Raw genomic sequence first — 17079 nt, 5'->3', positions numbered from 1 at the left:
TAGCTGTCACAACGCCCAATTATTTGAATTTATAGATAATTTTTTACAAATTTTTAAATAGAACGATCTCATGATAAGATAATTTCTACTAGACTAACCCATATATATTTAGTATGTTAAAACAATTACTAGTAGTTTTTAAATAATTAATTACAAAAATAAACTAACTATATAGAAGCATCTCATGTGAGATTATCTCATATAAGACGAGACTAAGTCATAAGTGTGTTTTCTTATATTATTACTAGTGTTCATTTATTTATATACAACGCTAGTCTTACTAAATTAAACTAATTAAGTTAGGTTTCATTAGATCATTGTCAATCTGGTTAATAATAATCATCAAATTTCTTTTTTATGTTTTTATAACATTCTATTTGTAGTTCAGTAAAAATTCATAATCAATTATCGTAATTTGTAAATCACCACAAAAAGATAAAACAAATATAAATAATGTTTACAAAACCAAAAAAAAGATAAACTAAAATCATTTTTTATTACAAATATTACATATCACAGGTAAAATAAATCAATCAACAAACCAATTAAATCTCAAAACAAACAGGAAAATCAAAGCTAATTAAGCATATTTATTTATTAGCACAAAAAATCCAATGAAATTAAATGCAGTAACCAAAACAATGACACTAAACAATAAAGCAAATTCAAAAATCAATAAGAACGCACTAAACAAAAACTATAGCCAAATCTGAATAAAAAAAACCCCTAAAAAACCCCTAAAAACATTAAATCTCATACTCAATGCCAACTACAATCCTAGGAATTAAGCAAAATTTTCAATACTCAACTAAGTCATAAAAGTAACAAGCAAAATCTAATCAACAATTTAAGCCGTAGAATAGAAGGGCGGCGCAAAGAAAAACTAAAGCCAACCAAAATTCAATACTACAAAATCATGTGCAAAAGATCGGTGTTCGACGAGGGAGAAAAAGAATTTATCCTGAAAAATGTGAAACTCGAATTACAAGTGTTGGATCCAAATGATGAGGAAGAGTACAAATAAATTACCAAAATAATTTGTAAAATACAAATTAAAAATGAGACAAAGAACTTAAAACATATTCAGGTAAAATCAATAAATTCAAGTAAATAAATTCAAGTAAAACTACGCTAGTGAAATTAAAAAAAACGCAGGAAGGACCCTTTAAATGTCAAAACAATAACATAAAGATGAGCGTACAAAATACGAGAAGCTTATCTACACTATTCATTTAAGTGATGGATGTAAGAAGAAAAGATAATGAAGCTAGGAAGGGTTAATGAGTTAAAAGGGTGATAATTGCAGGTACACTGAAGAAACTGTTAACTTTATTGCACCCTACTAACAACCTACTGATAGCCTTCTATAATCTTGATTCTTTCAAACTAACACCTAAGGACAATACTACAGACACGTGCTCTTTGTTTGTCAAATACCAGCTGCACCCACATGTCCTATATTGAGGTAGTTGATCCCACTTGTGCTGGAGGCTTAGATTTGAAGTAGAGCTGTTCTAGGCACCACATGGACTGAGGACAACACTTGGACCAATGACACCTCATGCTGTGTACAAGATTTTAGCTATTCTTATCATCCTCACTCAAATTGGAATGGAGGGCTTGCATTCCTAGTTTGTCAAGGAGAGTATTAAATTGTAAAGAGGGAAGGATTTTTGTTAGAACATCAGTTAGTTGGTGTCTTATTGGAAAATATGAGAGCTGAATCAAACCTTCTAAGATTCTGTCTCTTGTGAAGTGGCAGTCCACCTCAATATTCTTAAATCTGTCACAAAAGATAGGATTTTTGGCTATGTGCATTACAGATTAGTTATCACAATGAAGTGTGATTGGCCTGAGGTTTGTTAGGCTCGGTTCTTCAAGTAATCTAACAATCCAAGTAATCTAACAATCCAAGTAATCTCAGCAGCGGTGATGCCATTGTCCTGTATTCTGCTTCAGAGCTAGACCTAGACACAGTACCTTGTTTAGGTGACTGCCCAAACATGATAATATAGTCAATGATAGACGCTCTTGTATCAATGCATGAACCCCGGTCACTATCTGAAAAAGCTTGGATGGTAATCTTATTTGATGCTTTAAGGAAAATGCCTTGGCCACATGTGTGGTTTACAAATAACAATATGTGCTGAAGGGCCAGCCGATGAGAGCTTCTTGGTTTCTGCATGAATTGGCTCAAGGTCTTTATGGCATATGATAAATTAGGTCTAGTGTTTGTTAAGAAATTAAGTTTTCCTACTATGCTCCTGTAAGGAGTTGGATCTTCTAATAAGTCACCTTCTAAGGCAGAAAGTTTGAGATGGATGGGGAGAGGTGTCAATGCTTTTCTGTTGCTATCTTGGTTATAATCTTTTAGTAAATCCCTTGTAAATTTGTGTTGAGAGGACTATGCCATCTTGTAGGTAATGTACTTCCATGCCAAGGAAGAAATGTAGTTTTCCTAAATCCTTAATGCTAAACACATTGTTAAGATGTGTTTTCATGTCTTGGATTTCTTGTTTGTTATTTCCAGTCAAAGTTATGTCATCTACATAAATTGCTAGGATGGTTGGTGATATTCTTGTTTTATTAACTTCTGCATAAGTTTTGCAAACCATTGTCTTGAGGCTTGCTTTAAGCCATACAAAGATGTTTTGAGCTTGCTAACTTTGTTTTTGTTGCTGGAATATCCTTGAGGTAAATGCATGTATACTTCATCCTTTGCACCCTATAGCCTTTTTGCCTATAGGTAGAGGCACTATGTCCCAAGTTTTGTTGTTTTCTAGGGCTTGTATTTCTTTGTCGATTGCCTCCTTCTAGTGAGGGATAGTGATAGCTTGCTTAAAAGAACTTGGTTCAAAAAATTCAGGCTCTTGTGTTGTGACATTGTGATTATTATGTATGTCCGTCCTTGTGTTGCACAAGACCACACCAATGCTTAGTGATTTTACAATTGTTATGAATGGTATGTGTGACTTGGGTGTACAATTAAAGTGTGTATTCATGTGTCTGACTCTTGGTTTATGGAATCCAAAAGGTTGTAATTATGTAGAGAGTATTCATGAGGAATTATGGGTGTTAATGAAGAAGTAGAAAGGACTTGATTTTATGGTAGCTCGATTAGAATTCTGACAGAGGTAGCAGAGAGGTCGCTCGACCTACCCGCTGGACCGAGCGAGCCATATTGGTAGGTCGAGCGGTCAGACAGAATGCTCCAGAATGTAGTTGATGCTCGCTCGATCGAGCCGCTCGACCGAGCGAGCTCCCTGTTTCGGTCGAGCGTATCCTCTGATGTGCATGGGATGCTGTTTTTCGACCTATAAAGTCCTTGGAGTTATTTCATATTAACTATGCATTCAAGTGAGCTATTGATATTCATGTACCTAGTACTATATATAGAGCTCTCATACTCACATATCAAACACATCAAACACAACCTCTAAGCCAAACACATAGCCTTTTGTTTTTTATCTCTTACTCAATTGTAATTCTTCATTTAGAAGTGTTGTTTATACTCTTTTGATATAATATAAACAGAAACTACACACCACGGAGGACGTAGCCATCATTGGGTGAACCTCCTTAAATCCTTGTGTCTCTTTTGTTTTGTTTACATTGTCAAACATTGTTATGTTCATTGTTGTTTGAATTGTTCTTATCATTGTTTTGGCAAACATTCACAATTGGTATCAGAGCCAGGTTGATTTTACGGTGTCTTAAGAAGTTGTTATTTGAGAATCATGACTACAATGAAGCTTGACATAGAGAAGTTTGATAGAAATGTAAATTTTGGCTTATGGCAAGTCAAAATGAGAGCCATTTTATTCCAAAATGGTGTGCATAAGGCCATTGATGGTGTAGATAAGATGCCGGAAGGAATGACCGCATTAAGGTGGGAAGAGATAGACTCAAAGGCGTTGTCGGCAATTCAACTATGCCTTTCCAACGAAGTATTAAGAGAGGTTGTTAAAGAAACAACAACCAAGGAGATATGGGAGAAATTGGAATCACTCTATATGGCCAAGAGTGTTACTAATAGACTACTTTTGAAAAGTAGACTCTATGATCTACGCTTGGAGGAAGGTAAATCTTTGAAACCTCACTTAAACGAATTTTATTCCATTGTTATGGATTTACAAAATATTGATGTTAAGCTTGATGATGAAGACTTGGCAATTTACCTCTTATGTTCTCTACCCCCTTCTTACAAAAACTTTAGAGAAACTCTACCTTATGGTAGAGATAATTTGAGTAGTGATGATGTGAAAATGCTTTGACACAAAGGGATCTCATTGATTCACAATTGTCACAAAAATCACAAAGCAATGCTAGTGATGGGTTGTTTGTGAGAGGGAGGTCATAAGAGAAAGGTTCCACTAGTGGGAGTGGAAACAAGGGTAAAGGGAGGTCCAAGTCTAGTAGGCCAAATAAAAATAAAACTTTTAACTATTGCAAGCTTAAGGGCCACATCAAAAAAGATTGTTGGAAGTTGAAAAAGAAAAATGAGGAGGCTAGGGAAGGAACTAGTAATGCAAATGCTAGTTATGTGAATGATAGTGATGATGGTGATGTATTAGTTGCCACACATGAGTACAAAGATAGTGATGAGTGGATTCTTGACTCGGGGTGCACATTCCACATGACTCCCAACAAAACTTTCTTCCATACATTTGAAAGTATTGATGGGGGAAATGTTACCATGGGGAACAACACAATATGTAAGGTTGTTGGGATTGGGAGCATTAAAGTGAAGATGTTTGATGGAATGGTGAGGACCTTAACCGATGTGAGGTATGTTCCGGGATTGAAAAAGAATTTATCTTTGGGTACTCTTGACAAGATCGGGTGTAGAATCACATGTGAAGGTGGAGTTATGAAGGTTGCTAGAGGCTCACTAGTTGTGATGAAGGGTAAGTTGAATGGGAGTTTGTATGCTCTTCAAGGTTCAACCATCCTAGGCTCGGCAAATGTTTCCACAAGCACAATGTCCGATCATGACACCAAATTTGGCATTTGAAACTTGGTTACATGGGAGAAAGAGGTATTTTTGAACTCTCTAAACAAGGTTTATTTGATGGCAAGAAATTTGGGAACCTTGGGTTTTGTGAACATTGTGTTTATGGGAAACACAAAAGAGTTAGTTTCAAACCCGCCATTCACAACACTAAGGGAATTTTAGACTACATTCATTCCGATTTGTGGGGGCCTTAACGAAAGCCCTCCCTTAGTGGTTGTAATTACATGTTGACCTTTATTGATGATTTATCTAGGAAAGTTTGGTGTTATTTTATAAAACATAAGAATGAAGTTTTTGATGTCTTCTTGGAATGGAATAAGATGATTGAAAAGAAGATCGGTAGGAGCATCAAGACTTTAAGAACCGATAATGGTCTTGAATTTATTGATAATAAATTTCTTAAATATTGTTCTAATGAAGGCATTGTCAGACATAGAACTTGTGCAAGACGTCCTCAACAAAATGGTGTTGCAGAGAGGATGAATAAAACATTATTGGAGAGGGCTAGGAGTATGCTAAATCAAGCAAGTTTGGGGAAGCAATTTTGGGCCGAAGCGGTGGCTACGGCATGTTATTTGATCAACCGCTCACCTTATACCGCCTTGAAATTCAAGTCGCCACAAGAAGTGTGGTACAACACTCCGGTAAATTATTCTAGTCTTAGAATCTTTGGTTGTCCAGCTTATATTCATGTAAATGATGGTAAGTTAGAACCTAGGGCTAGAAAATGTATTTTTGTGGGATATGGAGTGGGTGTAAAGGGGTATAGGGTGTGGTGTAATGAATCAAAAAGAGTAATTGTTTCTAGAGATGTTGTTTTTGATGAAAATAGCATGCTTGTATCTAGTATAGAAAAGTCCACTGATAATAATGTAAATGATGATGCACAAGCGGAGGGTCAACCTCCCAATATTAAAGATGATAAAATTGATGATGATGATCAACAAAGATCTCCATCTTTGTCCACAACTAGACAAAGAAGGAAGATCGTGGCTCCAAGGAGGTATATTGAGGAATGTGATTATGTTGCCTATGCTCTCAACATTACTAGCAAAGTCGAAGGGTTACATGAACCGAGTACGTACAAGGAGGCTATGGTCTTAAAAGACTCAAGCAAGTGGTTGATAGCTATGAAGTAAGAGATGGAGTCTCTTGCAAATAATGAAACTTGGAATATCGTTGAAGCACCAAAGAAAAAGAAAATTATTGGGTGCAAGTGGATATTCAAGAGGAAGGAGGGTCCTTCTAGTGACATTCCTCCCATCTACAAAGCAAGGGTAGTTGCAAAGGGATACTCTCAAATTGAGGGTGTTGATTTTCATGAAGTTTTCTCACCGGTGGTGAAACACTCTTCTATAAGGGCATTACTTGCTTTGGTGGCAATGGAGGATTTGGAGTTACATCAATTGGATGTAAAAACGGCGTTTCTTCACGGTGAGCTTGAAAAGAAGATCTTTATGAAGCAACCGGAAGGTTTTGAGGTAGCCGGTAAGGAAAATCATGTATGTAGATTAAAGAGGTCATTGTATGGGTTGAAGCAATCTCCAAGGCAATGGTACAAAAGGTTTGATTCCTTTATGATCTCACTTGATTTTATTAGAAGTTTTTATGATAGTTGTGTCTATCTTAAGAAATTTGAAGATGGTTCTTTGTTATATTTGCTCTTATATGTTGATGACATGCTAGTAGCATGTAGTTCTTTGTTTAAGGTGGAGAACTTGAAAGAGTTACTTTCAAGTGAATTTGACATGAAAGATCTTGGTGAAGCCAAGAAGATTCTTGGGATGGAAATTTTGAGAGATCAGGCTAAGGATATCCTATACCTTAGTCAAAGAAAGTATATTGAGAAAGTTGTGCAACGTTTCTCTATGGATGATGCTAAAGGTGTATCTACTCCTCTTGCTTCTCATTTCAAATTGTCCAAGAAATTGTGTCCACAAACAAAGGCAGAAGAAGAGCAAATGGTAAGAATCCCATACACTAGTGCCGTTGGTAGTGTTATGTATGCCATGGTATATTTTAGACCCGACATTGCTCATGCGGTGAGTTTGGTGAGTAGATATATGTCTAATCCAGGGAAGGGACATTAGGAGGCACTAAAATGGTTATTGAGGTACTTGAAAGATACTTCTAATGTTTGTCTTATGTATGGGAAAAATTCAAGCGAGCTAACCGGGTTTTGTGACTCGGACTATGGTGGTGATATATATAATAGAAAGTCCACAAGTGGGTTCGTGTTTATTTTTAGTGGTTCGGCAATAAGTTGGCAATCATCTTTGCAAGATGTGGTTGCTCTTTCAACAACCAAAGCGGAGTACATAGCCGTGGCCGAGTCATTCAAGGAGGCAAAATGGCTTAAAGGTCTTGTCGGTGAAATGTGCAATAAGGTGTGTGAGGTAAGTGTGCATTGTGATAGTCAAAGTGCAATTCATTTGGCTAGGAATCAAAATACATTTCATAGAAGGTCCAAACACATTGATATTAAGTATAATTTCATCCGGGATGAAGTTAAGCACAAAAGGGTGTTATTGAAGAAGATTGACACTACGGAGAATCCGGCCGACATGATGACAAAGTCATTACCTACAACCAAGTTTGAATTATGTGTTGACTTGGTTGGTCTAGCTCCTTGCTTGAGATAATGCCTTTTGGGGCATTTGAGGTGTGTATGTTTTTTTCTTTTGTTTATGAAGTGGATTGATCAATGTTTTGACTTGGATGAACTCAAGTCAAGGTGGAGATTGTTATGAATGGTATGTGTGACTTGAATGCACAATTAAAGTGTGTATTCATGTGTCTGACTCTTGGTTTATGGAATCCAAAAGGGAGTAATTATGTGGAGAGTATTCATGAGGAATTATAGGTGTTAATGAAGATTAATGAAGAAGTAGAAAGGACTTGATTTTATGGTAGCTCGATCAGAATTCTGACAGAGGTAGCAGAGAGGTCACTCGACCTACCCGCTCGACCGAGCGAGCTATATTGGTAGGTCGAACGGTCAGACAGAATGCTCCAGAATGTAGCTGATGCTCACTCGATCGAGCCGCTCGACCGAGCGAGCTCCCTGTTTCGGTCGAGCGGATCCTCTGATGTGCATGGGATGCTGTTTTTCGACCTTTCAAGTCCTTGGAGTTATTTCATATTATTCAATACTCTATATTAACTATGTATTCAAGTGAGTTATTGATATTCATGTACCTAGTACTATATATAGAGCTCTCATACTCACACATCAAACACATCAAACACAACCTCTAAGCCAAACACATAGCCTTTTGTTTTTTATCTCTTACTCAATTGTAATTCTTCATTTAGAAGTGTTGTTTATACTCTTTTGTTATAATATAAACAGAACCTACACACCACGGAGGACGTAGCCATCATTGGGTGAACCTCCTTAAATCCTTGTGTCTCTTTTGTTTTGTTTACATTGTCAAACATTGTTTTGTTCATTGTTGTTTGAATTGTTCTTATCATCGTAACGGTTTTGGCAAACATTCACAACAATGATAAATTTTTTAGTGTTTGGGTAGCTTTCTGATTCTCTCAGACTTTCTTTGTTGAGGTATCAAGTTGTTATATTCATTGTTGTTAATGTCAATGGTTCTGTTGCTCTCTATATCTGAAGGTACATCCGTTTCTTGAATATCAACATACTCAGACATGTATACTTGTAAAGAATTAGTACTATATATGTTGTAATCTTGGATTTCAAGGCTAGTTGTGTCTATATCTGAATTAGTACAAACAACATAAAGAATTTAGGGAATTCTTATTTTGTTCTTTATTAGAAAACCCAACACATTCTACTAAAATCTTCTACAATGGTGATGAACATCTTACAATTCAACCTAGATGGATACCTAGAAGGTCCCCAAATGTCTACATGGTGAAGTTTTAGAGGTTGTTTAGTTCTGCTCAAAGATAACGGATATGTATTTCTTCTCGGCTTTGCAAGAGGACATATAGTGCAGAAGACTTTATTCTTGACCAAGTTGTTCTTCAGTTCTGCTCAAAGAAAATGAATTCATTCGAAAAATCTTATTGTTATTCAACAAAATTAGAATAATCTTATTGTTAATCTTAATCCGTTATATAATTTGATTTTAACAATGTTTTGAACTAGTTTTAACAGCATTGCCAAACGCCTATCTCAAGCTTTTAAAGTTGCTTTTTTTAATATGTGATTATATTTTGGCAAAACAACTTTGTCAAAAAAGTGAAGCGACATGACAAGGTGTACATAAGCTCAATGCAGAGGCTATAAACAACATTTTCAAAAAAGTAATAAAACGTTTTCTTGTTACTTCAATTGCTTCAAATAGATGATGACCATGCAAGTCGATCTTCATTGTTCGATTTTTTTGGTTTTTCGTTTTGAAAATGTTGTTCACATCCTCAACATTGACTTTATGTACAGCTTGTCATGCCGCTTCATCTTCTTGATACAGTTGCTTTGCAAAAATGTAATCAAATCATAAACAACATCTTTTAAAGCATGAGATAGACATTTTGTTATGCTGTTAAAACAAGTTCAACACATTGTCAAATTAAATTATATAACTCTTATGATTTACAATAACATTATTCTAAATTTTTCGAAAATGAAATTCGTTCGAAAAATCTTATTGATATTCTACAAACTTAGAATAATCTTATTGTTAATCTTATATATAATTTGATTTAATAATATTTTGAATTTGTTTTAACAGCATAGCAAAACGTCTATCTAAAGATTTTAAAGATCCATCTTTTAAGAGGTGATTACATTTTGGCAAAACAACTTTTTATCAACACAAATTCACAAATATGTGTTTTCAAACACAAAATCAACCCAAATTCACAAATATCTGTCGTTCAAAGGCAATTGAACTAACCTTATGAGATGGAAATCAATAAACCTCATTGAGATAGTGTGAATCATAAAGGAATTTCAAATAATTTGCTTGACATTGAAGGATGATGAAGTAGAGAGGAAACCCTAACAACGAACCCAACAACAATGCTACATCATCAAACAATAACAGTCAAAATTAGATATGAACCAAACAAAAAACGTTAAAATAATCTAGAAAAAAATCTAGGATTTTAATTAAATATAAAAATATCTAAACTAAAGAATTAAAAAATAAAAATATCTAAGATAATATAATGGAAGATCCTAGAGAAATAATTAAAAAAATAAAAATATCTAAGATATTTTAGTAAACTTGCACTATAAATACCCATTGATGTAATCAATTTTTTGTGCAAATGAAGAACAATATCCATTCTACATATTTACTCATCTTTCTCTCCAAATAAATCCATTCACTATTTTACCATCTAAATTTTCCTACATTTGGTATCAGAGCTAATTAAAACCAAGACCTCCAAACAACCTAAACACATTAACTAACATGCTCCACAATAAAATAAACCTCTAACCACAAAATAAAAAATGACCTCAACCACTAATTACCCCAAGTTAATTGAGTTCCCACATTTAATGGAGAAAAATATGAACAATGGGCTATGCAAATGAGGTCAATATTTATCTTCCAAGATTTATGGGAATTAGTACAAGAAAGTTACGAGCAACCACCCAAAGATGACACTAAAGAGTCATCTTGGGATGAAACAAAAATAAAACAATATAAACAAAATAGGATAAGGGATAACTATGCCCTATCCCTATTATATCGTGGAGTCGACGAGGCAATACTTACAACGATCATGCCTGCAAAAACAGCTACAGAGGCTTGGAGGATCTTGGAGACAAAATACAGAGGTTCCGAAGAGGTAATTCTTTTTAAACTCCAATCATTATGGAGAGAATTTGATAATCTATTAATGGCAGAAAATGAAACAATACATTCATTTTTTGACCGAGTTACTAATATAGTTTTATCAAATAAGATCAAATGGTGGTAAAAAAGAAGATGAAAATGTGATCCGAAAAATATTAAGGACTCTATCACAAAAATATAACATTATTGCCACAACAATAGAAGAAGTTAACAAGAAAAATTTATCTCAATTAAGTATACCCGAATTAATGGGATCACTACTTGCACATGAAGATAGATTAAAAAGATTTAACGAAGAACCACTAGAACAAGCTTTTCAAACTAAATTAAAATTTTCTAATGGTGAAAATAAAAATAGTCATTGTAAAAATTATGAAAAAGGACAAACATCAACTAATTGTAACAAGGGGAGAGGAAATTTTAAAAATCAAAGGAGTCGATTAAATAATCAAACTGACCTTTAATGTAAATTATGTAAGAAAACTAACCACAATACTAATGATTGTCAGTACAAATGTAAGAGGTGTAAAAAACACTCTCACCTCGAAAAAGATTGTTGGTATCGACAAAAAGATGAAGCAAACTATTCCGAAAACAATAATTTCGGAGAGCAAATATTTTACACTGGATTAAATGCACAAGAAAAAGTAAGTGACATATGGTATATTGATAGTGGTTATTCAAATCACATGACCAGCAATAAAAATTATTTTGTCACTCTTGACGAAAATGTTAAAACACACATCACACTTGGCGACGGTAAAAAAGAAGATGTCCCCGGAAAAAGAACAATCGCCGTTAAAACAAAAAATGGCTCATCAAAATTAATTCATGAAGTTTTTTATGTTCCCGGACTTGCACAAAATTTATTAAGCGTAGGCCAATTAATTAAAAAAGATATATGGTTAAATTTGAGAATAACAAATGTCAAATCTATGATAAAAATAAGGGTCAGATAATAACAACTGTTGAAATGGCTCATAACAAAATATTCCCGTTAAAATTGCCTTTTGAAGAAAAATTGGCTTTAAACTCAATAAATGATAAATCCACCTTATGGCATTTGAGATTCGAACATCTAAATTTTAACAGTCTAAAACTATTAAAACAAAAAGAAATGGTAATTAGATTACCATCAATAAAAAATGAAAGTAATATTTGCGAAGGCTGTATATATGGTAAGATGCACAGATTGTCATTTCTTACCGCACCTTGGAGAACCAAGGCTCCTCTAGAGCTTATTCATGCAGATATCTGGGGTCCTACCAAGAATCCTTCTCTTGGCGGAAAAAGATATTTTCTTCTGTTCGTAGATGACTACTCTCGCATGATGTGGGTATATTTCCTGGAGAAAAAATCAGAAGCTTTTTCCCACTTCATGGAATTCAAAGCCCTCACAGAAAATCAAAGTGAGCATTCTCTTAAGATTCTTAGAACGGATCGTGGCGGAGAATTTACAAGCAACCAATTCAACAACTTCTGTAAAAAGCATGGATTAAAAGAGAACTTAAAGCAAGGCGTACACCTCAATAAAATGGTGTCGCAGAAAGGAAAAACCGCACTATAGCAGAGATGGCCCGCAGCATGATGCAGGGTAAACATCTACCCAAAGAATACTGGGCCGAAGCTGTTCACACGGCAGTATATATCCTCAATAGATCTCCCACAAAAGCAGTTAGGGATTTAACGCCATATGAAGCATGACACAAGAGAAAGCCAAGAGTAGAACACCTCAAAGTGTTCGGATGCGTAGCTTATGCCCATATCCCGAAGGAGAATCGGGAAAAGCTCGATGAGAAGGGAGAAAAATGCATATTCATTGGATACAGTCACGAAACAAAAGGATATCGCCTTTACAAACCTGAATCTAAACAATTAATCATCTCTAGAGACGTAATTTTCGACGAAGCAGCCAAATGGGCGTGGAAAGAAAAAGAAACTGAAGCTCGCGAAGGAGATACTCTCCTAAGAGATCCAAGTGAAGAAGACGGAGCAGACCAACCAACAAACCCATCATCTCTGAGTCCAAGTACACCTGAAAGTACAAGATCATTCCCAAGCTCAAGAAGCCAAACATCACGTTCAACTCCTCAACATCAAGAAGCCCGAAGATCAACACGAGATCGGCAATCGCCATCATGGTTACAAGATTACCATTGTGACCAAGCAATGATGGCTCTCTTCTCTAGTGAGCCACAAACATTTCAAGAAGCAGCACAAGAAGAAACATGATTGAGGCTATGAACGAAGAAATCAAAATGATTGAGAAGAATCACACATGGAAACTTGTAGACAAACCACAAGACAAGGAAGTCATCGGACTCAAGTGGGTCTACAAGGTGAAACATAATGATGATGGCTCCATCAACAAGTACAAAGCAAGGCTCGTAGCAAAGGGATATGCGCAACAACCAGGAATCGACTTCAACGAAACATATGCACCAGTTGTCCGCATGGAGACAATCAGAACAGTCCTGGCATTAGCAGCACAGCATCAGCTACCAGTCTTTCAACTCGATGTCAAATCAGCATTTCTAAATGGAGAACTCGAAGAAGAAGTGTACGTCGAGCAACCGCAGTGATACGTCATCAAAGGCCAAGAAGACAAAGTATATCGCCTTCGCAAAGCTCTGTACGGAAAGCACCCCGAGCGTGGAATAGCAACATCGACAATTATCTTCTCCAGCATGGTTTCATTAAGAGTCCGAGTGAACCTTCACTATACATCAAGACACAAGGTAACAACCTTCTCATTTTATGCTTGTACGTGGATGATCTAATCTATACAGGCACACACCTAACGATGATCGAAGAATTTAAAAAGGCTATGATGAAGGAGTACGAGATGAAAGACCTTGGTACAATGAAATACTTCCTTGACATACAAATCAAACAAAGCCCAGGAAGAATATTTCTATCACAAGAGAAATATGCAGAAGACCTTCTCAAGAAATTCAACATGGGTGAATGTAAACCGCTGGCTACACCAATGGCAATCAATGAGAAGTTATCAAAGTACGATGGCAAACCAAAAGTCGACGGAGCAATGTATCGAAGCTTGGTCGGCTCTCTTATCTATCTCGCACATACAAGACTAGATATAGTCAACGCTGTCAGCATCGTATCCAGGTTCATGAGTGAACCGAGCAAGGATCATCTAACAGCAGCAAAGAGGATTCTCAGATACATTAAGGGAACAAAAAGCTATGGAATCATGTACGAAATTGAAAAAGATTTCAAGATCACAGGATACACCGATAGCGACTGGGCTGGAAGCGTGGATGATACGACATAAGCAAGAGACACCAACTAGAATGTTCTGCGACAACATGTCAACAATAGCAATGACGAAGAATCCAGTGTTTCATAGCAGATCAAAACACATCGAGATACGACATCACTACATTCGTGAGTTAGTAGACAAGAAAGAGATCGAACTACAATTCTGCAAGACGGGGGAGCAGCTCGCAGACATTTTCACAAAACTCATATCAACTGATAGATTTATCGAGTTCAGAAGACAACTTAGAGTTCAAGATTTTTCAGATTAGGGGGAGTGTTAAAATAATCTAGAAAAATCTAGGATTTTAATTAAATATAAAAATATCTAAACTAAAGAAATAAAAAATAAAAATATCTAAGATAACATAATGGAAAATTCTAGAAAAGTAATTTAAAAAATAAAAATATCTAAGATATTTTAGTAAACTTGCACTATAAATACCCATTGATGTAATCAATTTTTTGTGCAAATGAAGAACAATATCCATTCTACATATTCACTCATCTTTCTCTCCAAATAAATCCATTCACTATTTTACCATCTAAATTTTCCTACAAAAAATAACCTAAATTGAAAAAGAAAAGGAAAAACATTACCTATGCGATCGGATTTGTGGATGCAATGAATAAAGAGTGGAGGACAAGGGCGACATGAAGAAATGGACAATTCAGGAAGAGATAAGGGTAGAAGGAAAGAGAAGGATTCAGAATAGGAAAGTGAATGAAATGAGAAGGAAGGTGAGAACTGAGCAGGAAAATAAATGACCTGACGAAGGAACACCACAAACTTAATACGTTTCTTGTATTTTATGTTCTCACCGAAGCGTCGCAGCAGCTCAACAGCAACTGTTCATTAGATGAGAAATTGAATAGTGTAGATAAGTTTCTTGTATTTTATGGTTAATTTATACTCAACGAAAACAAGATTAGAACTTAATATATCATGTTTACATTACACACATACGTTAGTTATCAACAAAAATATAAACTCTCAAGTTGCAATATCTGAGTGATCACATTCTAGAGACATTAATATTAATTGGCTCAATACATAGGATAAATCAAAATTACACCTAACCTGTCTTCATTGAATTAATATTACAATATCAAGGGATACCCAACACCAACCCACTACCCACAATAATCTTAATGATAAGGACATTAGAAAGGGTGAGAAACATGATCTCAATAAAGACTACCTAAAGGCGATTGAATTGGTTGCAAAAACTAAAAAGACACACCGCCCAATGTTTATGGTCTAGCGTCTGCCGATGAGCTAGTCTTACCTAAATGATCCACTCCATCCACTTTTTGCTCTCCTCAATTTGACCTGAGGAGAGAACTTGATGAGCTTCAAACCGTGGATAATGAGTTTAGAACTTATGCTAAGTTTCAATTGGCGAAGGACAACCTAAGTGCTAGAGACCAGCAAAAAATATGCAATATCAACTGTCTTCAATGCATGAGTACATTAGACGACTAAAATCACAGCTTGCTGGAGAATCCAATTGTGCCGGTGGTGTGAGAGGTTCGAGTGCTCATGGTGGAAGTCCCGGTGTATTTCGTGGTTCTCATAACACCCATGTTCCAGGTGGCTCGAGGGTACATGTATGAAGCTAGGTGGCTATGGTGGTCGTGGTAGTGGTAATGGTGGTAGATGAGGTAATAAGTTGTTGTACATTTTTATCTAAAACAATTTTTATGTAAATTTTATATTTTAAACCTTTTGTATTATAGTTGTTATTATTATCAATATTAATACTCCTATTATTTTGATTTTCATATATTAAATTTGTCTTATTTGTAAAATTTGTTACTTTATTGTAATGTATTTTTATATATTTATTGTTATGTATTTTTATATATTTATTGTAATGGCAACAACCTATGCCTATCTATCTCCATATGGTAACGGCTCAACTAACAATTTTGGGGTAAAAGTAGTAAATGACAAATACCATTACTGGTGAAATTTAAGAGAATAAACAAGAATAAAAACAAGATTACAAATACCATTACTGGTAAAAGTAAGAGTGATAACCCGGCCCATTACTCAGTCTGGTGGTTCTTGAAAGTTTAATTCGGATGGCGAGAAATTTAAGAAGAAAAGATTCATTTAACGGGTGAACGGAGTAGGATTTCAGGTACAATCAGATGAGAAAGCCATTGAAGTTTCATCGATAAAGAAGTAGAGAAGCAAGATTACAAAAATAAAAACAAGAATCAACAGTATAAACAAGAGAAAAATGACAAATACCCGAAAAAGGTAGATTCATTGATAGGTGAAGAAACCAAAACCCAGCTTTAAGTTCTTTTCAGAATCAGCCATAGAAGCCCCTCAACCTTCAAATCGAAGAAGAAAATTGTAGAGCAGACCCAGAACCCCAAAAATCCGAAACAAGAACTTAAATTTCAAGATTCAGATACCTGAATAGGATGAGGGCCCCAAATCAATCAACAACTGTAAAATTTAACCTATATAAATATATAATGCACTTATTTAGGGTGAAATTTCAGTTTGCGATTTGGTTTTTTATAAAACGATATCAATCTAAATGTATTTCGATTTTTAATTTTTCAATCCAAACCAAACAAATTTGACCACAATCCAAATGGAACCAAACCAAATTAATTTGGAGTTTTATATCAATTCTATAATAAAAAGGTATATGACGTTATTACGGATGTCAATTCGGCTAATAAAATCAATAGTATTAAACTTATTTCTATTTCAAAGTTATACCGATCTAAAGACCCCTTCGGAGTAGATTGTATCAAGCAGCGTCGTGATAGAAAGAAGACTTTGGTATTAGATCTCTTATAATGATCGTGACTTTTTCTTTACAGAATTTTATTTGATTAAAATTGTTATCTATGTGATCGATTGTTACCCTATTGTAGATGTCGTGTATTTGTATGAAATTTTTGATCAATAACTAGGTTCCTTTAAAAAAAAGTAATTATTTGCTGATAATAAAAGATGATGATTAATAA

At 35.1% G+C, this 17079-nt stretch overlaps 1 long non-coding RNA gene across 1 annotated transcript; it reads right to left on the bottom strand.

Annotated features, from left to right (window-relative positions):
- Positions 1 to 525: 525 nt before the first annotated feature.
- Positions 526 to 16621, bottom strand: LOC130807278 (uncharacterized). The gene is made up of 3 exons (XR_009040556.1): positions 16343 to 16621; positions 9892 to 10019; positions 526 to 9022 (listed from the first exon to the last, which is right to left on the bottom strand). It is a non-coding gene; the product is annotated as an uncharacterized LOC130807278 (long non-coding RNA).
- Between the last annotated feature and the right edge of the window lie 458 nt (positions 16622 to 17079).

The sequence above is a fragment of the Amaranthus tricolor genome, chromosome 3 (assembly GCF_026212465.1).
Source record: "Amaranthus tricolor cultivar Red isolate AtriRed21 chromosome 3, ASM2621246v1, whole genome shotgun sequence".
Lineage (NCBI taxonomy): Eukaryota > Viridiplantae > Streptophyta > Magnoliopsida > Caryophyllales > Amaranthaceae > Amaranthus > Amaranthus tricolor.
The sequence above is the reverse complement of the archived record's forward strand: the minus strand, read 5'-3'. Positions and strand labels throughout refer to the sequence as shown.